Source organism: Terrapene carolina, unplaced genomic scaffold, assembly GCF_002925995.2.
Source record: "Terrapene carolina triunguis isolate 2854851 unplaced genomic scaffold, T_m_triunguis-2.0 Scaffold24, whole genome shotgun sequence".
NCBI lineage: Eukaryota > Metazoa > Chordata > Testudines > Emydidae > Terrapene > Terrapene triunguis.
The window spans coordinates 525567-532291 of NW_020664375.1; positions in this window are offsets into that span (position 1 = coordinate 525567).

The window sequence follows — 6725 nt, forward strand, 5'->3', positions numbered from 1 at the left end:
CTGAGGGTTTGGATTTTGCACTGTGTCCACACTAGAGTTGTTCTATGTGGTTCCAGTCTCGCAACTCTCTGAACACGTATCCTGCAGTTCTTGACACAAGTCCCAGCAGCAGTGAACAACCAGGAAGACCAGGTGAATTGTTGGAGAAATGCCAATAGCCACCTGGTAGACTTCCCTAATTCACTTGGAGAACTGCCTGCCCCTTAGTGCTGGTGCCATTCCCAATGTGTTCTCTCAAAATGGAGTCTAGCCAGGGTGGATTTGATTTAAAGGAAGACTCGATTTAATCATGGATTTCTACATAAAAGTGCATTCTTGTTGGTTGCTATAACCTTAATAGATATTCTTCACAACTCTGAGATGGATCAGACCCAAACTGGGTCTCTCTTACAGCCTGCTGCCATTGTAAGTCTTCTCTTCTAGTGAGAGTATGGTATGGTAGATCTCAAATCAATGAAGGCTACACTCAGAAAGACCTCAAGACTTCTGGAATATGCTGCTCAAACAGTTTCACTTTTATTTCTACTGCCTGTCCCTCCCTTCTCACATTTATCTCCAGACTTCTTCTCCTTGTCCAGATCTATTCTGCCCCCAACAATCTTCTATTCATTGAACTTTTTGAAACGTTGCACTTTTAGAGGAAGGTAAGGGATTGACTCTGTGTACACAAATTTGCAGAGGGACAGTCAGGTTGAGGTCTGTTATTTCTCACCTCTATATATTATTTATTTATTTATTTTAAAACATTTTTGCTGTTAACAAGCATGTTATCTCTGGAGACAAATCCACAGTTTGAGAACTGCAAAATTAAGCATCTCTGAGGGTATCTTCTAGACTGAGCACTGAGTCCCATTGGGTATAGAAAGATTAACCTAAATAATCTATACAGAAGCTCCTGGAACCCCATAAGATTGGGTCCCTAATCCATGAACTATTGAAACTCATTCACAAAACTTTTCTTAAACATTACATGAATATATTGTCTCATACTATAGAATTAGAATTTATAATCCCTATTCCATGATGAGATATCTTTGAGCTATAATGTATCTTAATTAAAATTATCTTTAGATAAAATGCTTTTTGAGGAAAAAACTTATATAAAAAAATCCGATTTTAAATAAAAAATATGATTTTTTTTAAAAATAATTGATTTTTATCCACCTTGAGTCTAGCTTGAAGGCTCCACTTGGACTCCTTTCTCAGCAAGAAAAGCATCTGCTGAAGCTTTTCGTAAGCCATTAGGAAGGTGCTGCAGTAAGGTAATGGACTGTGTTCCAGAAGTACCTGTGGCACCACTGGATAAACCCTAGTAGAAATGGTAGGAACAACTGCATCTGAATAAAGCCTTTTGTAGAAAGATGCTAATGGGTGAGTCTGTTCCTGCCAGTGATCTCTGTAGGGAAAGGGAGCACTCAGCATCCTGCAGGGTCTGGGCAGTGGTTTCAAAGGTCACTGTAGACAGGATCTTGCTCCATTGCCTGTCTCTTGTGTGTGGCTTTCAGACTTTCCCAGACACTCCGAAACTGAGCCCTGCAAAGTCACCTTTCCTACGTTGGGTGAGGGGTTTGACAAGTGTTTGCACACCCGAGTCTTGCTCCCTATCTGGTAGAATAAGCAAAATATACTTGTGTAGAATTGTCTCTGAGTAACATCCAAGTAGCTCCCTCAATATGGGCATTAACTATTAAAGCTTTCTTTACTTTAAAAAAAAAAAAAGAAAAAAAAGTGGGTTTTTCTGCTAGAATTTTTCTAGCCTCTATGAAAGGAGGATCTCACCAGTTTAAAAGGAAATGATCCAATTTATTGACTGTATTGGTCATACTAATAACAGTAATTTACAGCTTGGGGCAGAAACTAAGCAAACTACTCGCGGATCGGAGCACTGCTGTTAGGCCTTTTGCTCCTCTCTCCCCATGTGCACACTCCCCCTCCCCACCCCCCCCCCCTTCCAGCTTTTAGGTATGAAGTGATTTTAAAAATTGCTGCAAATCAGTCTTTTGGGCAGATTTTCTGAATTATCCACCAATATCTTTGTCTAGACACCATGAAGGAAATTTTCAAGGCATTGCCTGTGGTGTCGCCTCATAACTTCCATTAGACTCTGTGGGAATTGTGGGATAAAACCATCAGCAGAACTTTGAAAACATAACCCCTGCATGTCTGTGTGCAGCACGCATTAGTGGCTTTACCTTTCGCGTGCACAGTTTGTCTGCCAAGAGGCAGCTCGCTGATTCTGCTGCACTGAATGCTACCATACTCACCGTATAGGAGGGACAACTAATTTGGCCGGCAGAGGCCCCGCACAAAATACTCCCCGACTTTGCTGTTGAAATGCAAAGCACTCCTGAATGAGCCATATTGTACCTTCTCTCAGTAATGTCTTTCAACCCAAGATATCCAGAGAATGGTGTAAACTGGGATGTTCTGGCTGGAAGACTGGTGTTTCATAGCTGAATGAGAGGCTGTTTTTTCTCCCCTTCTCCCAATGGAGGAATGTTGCCATTTCTTAAATGAATGGAACGTCTTTCCCTCCACTCCAGCGTGAATACTGTTCTGTGCAGTTTTTTAAAAGTACAATGTCAACCTCAGGGGGGCAGGGGAGAATTTCTGTTGCTTTATTCTGTTACTAATTGTTTTCCGTTCCAAAAGGGTGCATTGCTTCATAAATATTGTTGCTGACTTACAAGGTCTGAGATCCTGATGGTGTAGCTGTTAGAGTTGCACCATTTGAATGGTTCTCTGTTGAGCTAGTTATATTGTAGCTCCATGTTATAAACTGTTACAAGGCATTGGACTTCTGCTAGCCAGATGCTGCTGCAGAATCTTTTTGCCCGTGGCATCCAATGTCACATGCTTTTTGGCATGTGTGATGCCCTGATTAAAAAAGATATCACCCTTGGAAACACACACATTTAGTTGGGGAACACAGGCTATCCTTAACATAGTGCACTATGCTGCAAAGCCTTACTCACTGAAGTAATCCTTCCTCATGTGATTAGTCCCCTCAACTTTAATGACACTACTTTTAAGGCTTGCTTAATCAAGCTCTTATACCGTTCTGTGATGGATGCACCCCTGTATTCACAGCCTACGTACTATTGTAATCTTTGTACAAGGCATGCCTTGTTGAGGTATCCTTTGAAAACTCATAACTTGCTGAACAGTAATATGGTAAAATGCATGTAGCAACATTATATGTAAAGTTATGAACATAAGCTGAAATCATGACTGAAGTGTGCTTCCCAGATAAGTCTGGGTAGTGGCTAAACTAGTTTCTCAAAGACAAAGGGCAAGGTGAGGCCCCAGCCAGGTGTCAACAAAGCTGATGGGGCATCACCTATCAAGTGGCCATTTGTTGGCAAGAAAGGGGAGCTGGGACAAAGAGATCTGCATCTTAGCAAAGAAACAACGTGAAGTCTCCTTCCTCTACCAGACCCCGTGTCTCTTGGTTTTGAGCTGGAAATGCTTTTCCAAGAGGGATTGAAACTATAAAAAGGAGGGCAAACACCCCAAGACACCCCTGCCTGCCTGGCATCTCTCATTTCTCGGAACCTGAGAAGACAAAGGAAACAGCTGTTGGACTCTGGGGGAAGGGTCCTAACCTGAAAGTTCAGGCAGTAATTAGGGTTGCCAACTTTCTGATTGCAGAAAACTGAATGCCCCTACCCCTCCCCTTCTCCAAGGCCCCGCCCACACTCCATCCCCCTCCCTCCGTTACTCCCTCATTTTCACCAGATTGGGGCAGGGTGTTGGGGTGTGGGCTGGGGGGGGATTTTGGTGCAGGAGGGGGCTCAGGGCTGGGGCAGGGGGTTAGGATGTGGGAGGGGGTGCAGGGTGCAGGCTCTAGGAGGGAGTTTGGGTGCAGGATGGGGCTCAGGGCTGGGGCAGAGGGTAGGGGTGTGGGAGAGGCTGCGGGGTGTGGGCTCCAGGCAGCGCTGACATCAAGTAGCTCCTGGGAAGCGGCCAGCATATCCCTCCGGCTCCTAGGTGCAGGAGCGGCCAGGGGGGCTCCATGCTATGCCCTTCCTGCAAGCGCCGGCTCCACAGCTCCCATTGGCCAGGAACCTGTCAGTGTCTGGTCAGATCTACTGACCGAACACCCGAAGTCCAGTTACTGTGGGCAGGGGAGGTGGGCATGTGCTGAGTCATCACCTGCATCAGCCCCTACTCAGCTGGGGCCGCCTCCTACCTGCATTGGGCGGCTGCAGTTCCCAACCCCGGCTCCGCAGGCGAGTCCCTCCCGACCTGGGCGGGGAGGCGGGAGAGGGAAAAGCAGCGAGCGACAGGGAGAGGGGGCAAGAGGAGTGGATGGGGGTCTTGGGGGAAGAGGCGGGGCAGAGGAGGTTCTGGCACTCCTGCTGGAGTGTCTGGTTTTTAAATATTACCAAGCTGACAACTCTACTTGTAACCATTTCTGATTTTTGTGTCTCATTGCTTGTACTTACTTAAAATCTATTTCTTTGTAATTAATAAACTTGTTTTATTATTTTATCTAATCCAGTGTGTTTAAGTTAGTGTCTGGGTAACTCCATTTAAGGTGGTAAACTGGTGTATATTATTTCCTTAAAGGAATAATAGACTTAATATATTTGAACTGTCCAGGAGAGGGCTGGGCAGTACAAGACTTACATTTCTGGGTGGGAAAGTCTGGGTCTGGGACTGTATTGGGGTCACCTGTCAGTATGACCAAGGCTGGTGAGAGCCAACGTGTAATCCAAGTGTTGCTGGCATGCTGCAGTTACACACAGACACACAGGGTATGACTTGCATGCTGGAAGGCTGTTTGTGATTGGCCCAGGTGCAAGCTACTACCAGCAAGGTATTGTAAGACCCAAGGTTGCAGGGCAGGGGTGACATAGCCTGTCACTCGTGTGGATTGCACCCTGGGATGTGTCACCTTCCTGCACTTTATTACTTTTCCCCTGCTTCCTGAGCCTTCCAGGTAAAAATGTGTGTTGTTTTGAGTGCTGTTTTGGCTTGTCGATGCTAGAGAAGAGGCTCTCCTTCTTTGCTCCTTTTAGCCCTTCAAGAAACGAGGCTAGCACTGTTTCACTGTGTGCTCTAAGAAATCTCTTCAGGCATATTTTATACCAGATATTAAAAAATGTCACAGTTCATGTTTTAATTTTCAGGCACCACCACCATTCGTTAAAAAGAGAAGACTAAGGGCTGGTCCACACTACCCGCCTAATTCGGCGGGTAGAGATCGATCTTCTGGGATCGATTTATCGCGTCTCATCTGGACGCGATAGATCGATCCCAGAAGCGCTCCCCCGTCGACTGCGGAACTCCTGCTCGCCGAGAGGAGGAAGCGCTGTCGACGGGGGAGCCTGCCTGCGCCGTGTGGACCCGAAGTAGGTATTTTTAGTTCGATATAGGAAACATCGACTTCAGCTACGCTATTCTTGTAGCTGAAGTTGCGTTTCCTAGATCGATCCCCCGCCCCAGTGTGGACCAAGCCTAAGATCAGTGAGAGGCTGGTACTATGTGCATCCAGTATTGGCAAATAATGGGAATTCTGGCCTTGGTCCAGGAGAAATGTGACCCAGTAAACTTCATAAAATACTGTTCAGTTACTCACTTTATTATGTAGGAGCCATGCACAGGATAAATAGCGTCTTCTTAACTAGTGCCAAAGGAAACATTTCATATGCTATATATAATCACTTTCTCCGTCTTGGCTTGCAGCAGGAAAGAACTGCCACACAACTTTTCACAGAGATAATTTCTAATGTAAAGTCTTGGACTAAGTTAAGGTACACAGTTGACCCTTTGTGTATGTTTTGCCCTATGTGAGTCCATTAAAACTGTTCAGGATATATTATGGTGCAATTGAACTCTTTTTTTAGTAGCTGTGCAGCTCTGGAGCAAAATATTATTTGTAAAAACGTGTGTGTGTATTTGTAAAGCAGTGTAGAGAACTATAGTTGTATAGGGAGACGTGATGAGAGAGAGGTAAGAATAATTCTTTTCTACCTCCCTCCTCACAATCCAAATAGATGATTATTATTTAACCTTTTATATTGTGATAGTGCCAAGAAGCCTCAGTCAGGTTTGGGTCCCATTGTGCTAGGCACTGTACGGATATATAGAAGATGACAACCTCTGCCCCCAGTGAGTTTGCAGTCTGAGTCACGTGATTTGAAAGCTGACCGAAGGACATAGGGCTCTGTTTGTTTTAATGTTGAAGCTGATTAGTGCTTCTCGTTCTAGGAATTATAATTAGGCACTTAAATACATATTTCAATACCTAAATAGAATGGTGTATTCTCCTGCATCTCCAGTTGATTTCAGTGAAAGCTTGGTGCTACTGTAATCAGGCCTCCTAGGTAGATCCTTAAATAAGGATTTAGGGGGCAGATCCTCAACTGGTATAAATAGTCATTACTCTAACAAAGTCAGTGGCCCAATGATCATTTACACAAGCTGAGGATATGCTCTGAGATGCCCGATTTTAGGCACTTAAAGGCACGTAACTTCTCATTTCCCCAACTGTTGTTAGCAATGTTCTTAATATATTTGCCCTTGGGCCATCGGCTCCAATCATAACCCTTTGTGCAATTGTCCAAGAACTGTCTGCATTTGACAAAAGCAATGGCAGCACAGCTAACCAAAAAAGGTGCCTTTTTTCTATTGACGTTTACTTACATATATTTATTGGTAAGTTTACAACTTTATTTCAGCAGCAGCTTTTACCAGAAAAATAGTGTTTTAAATGTAGA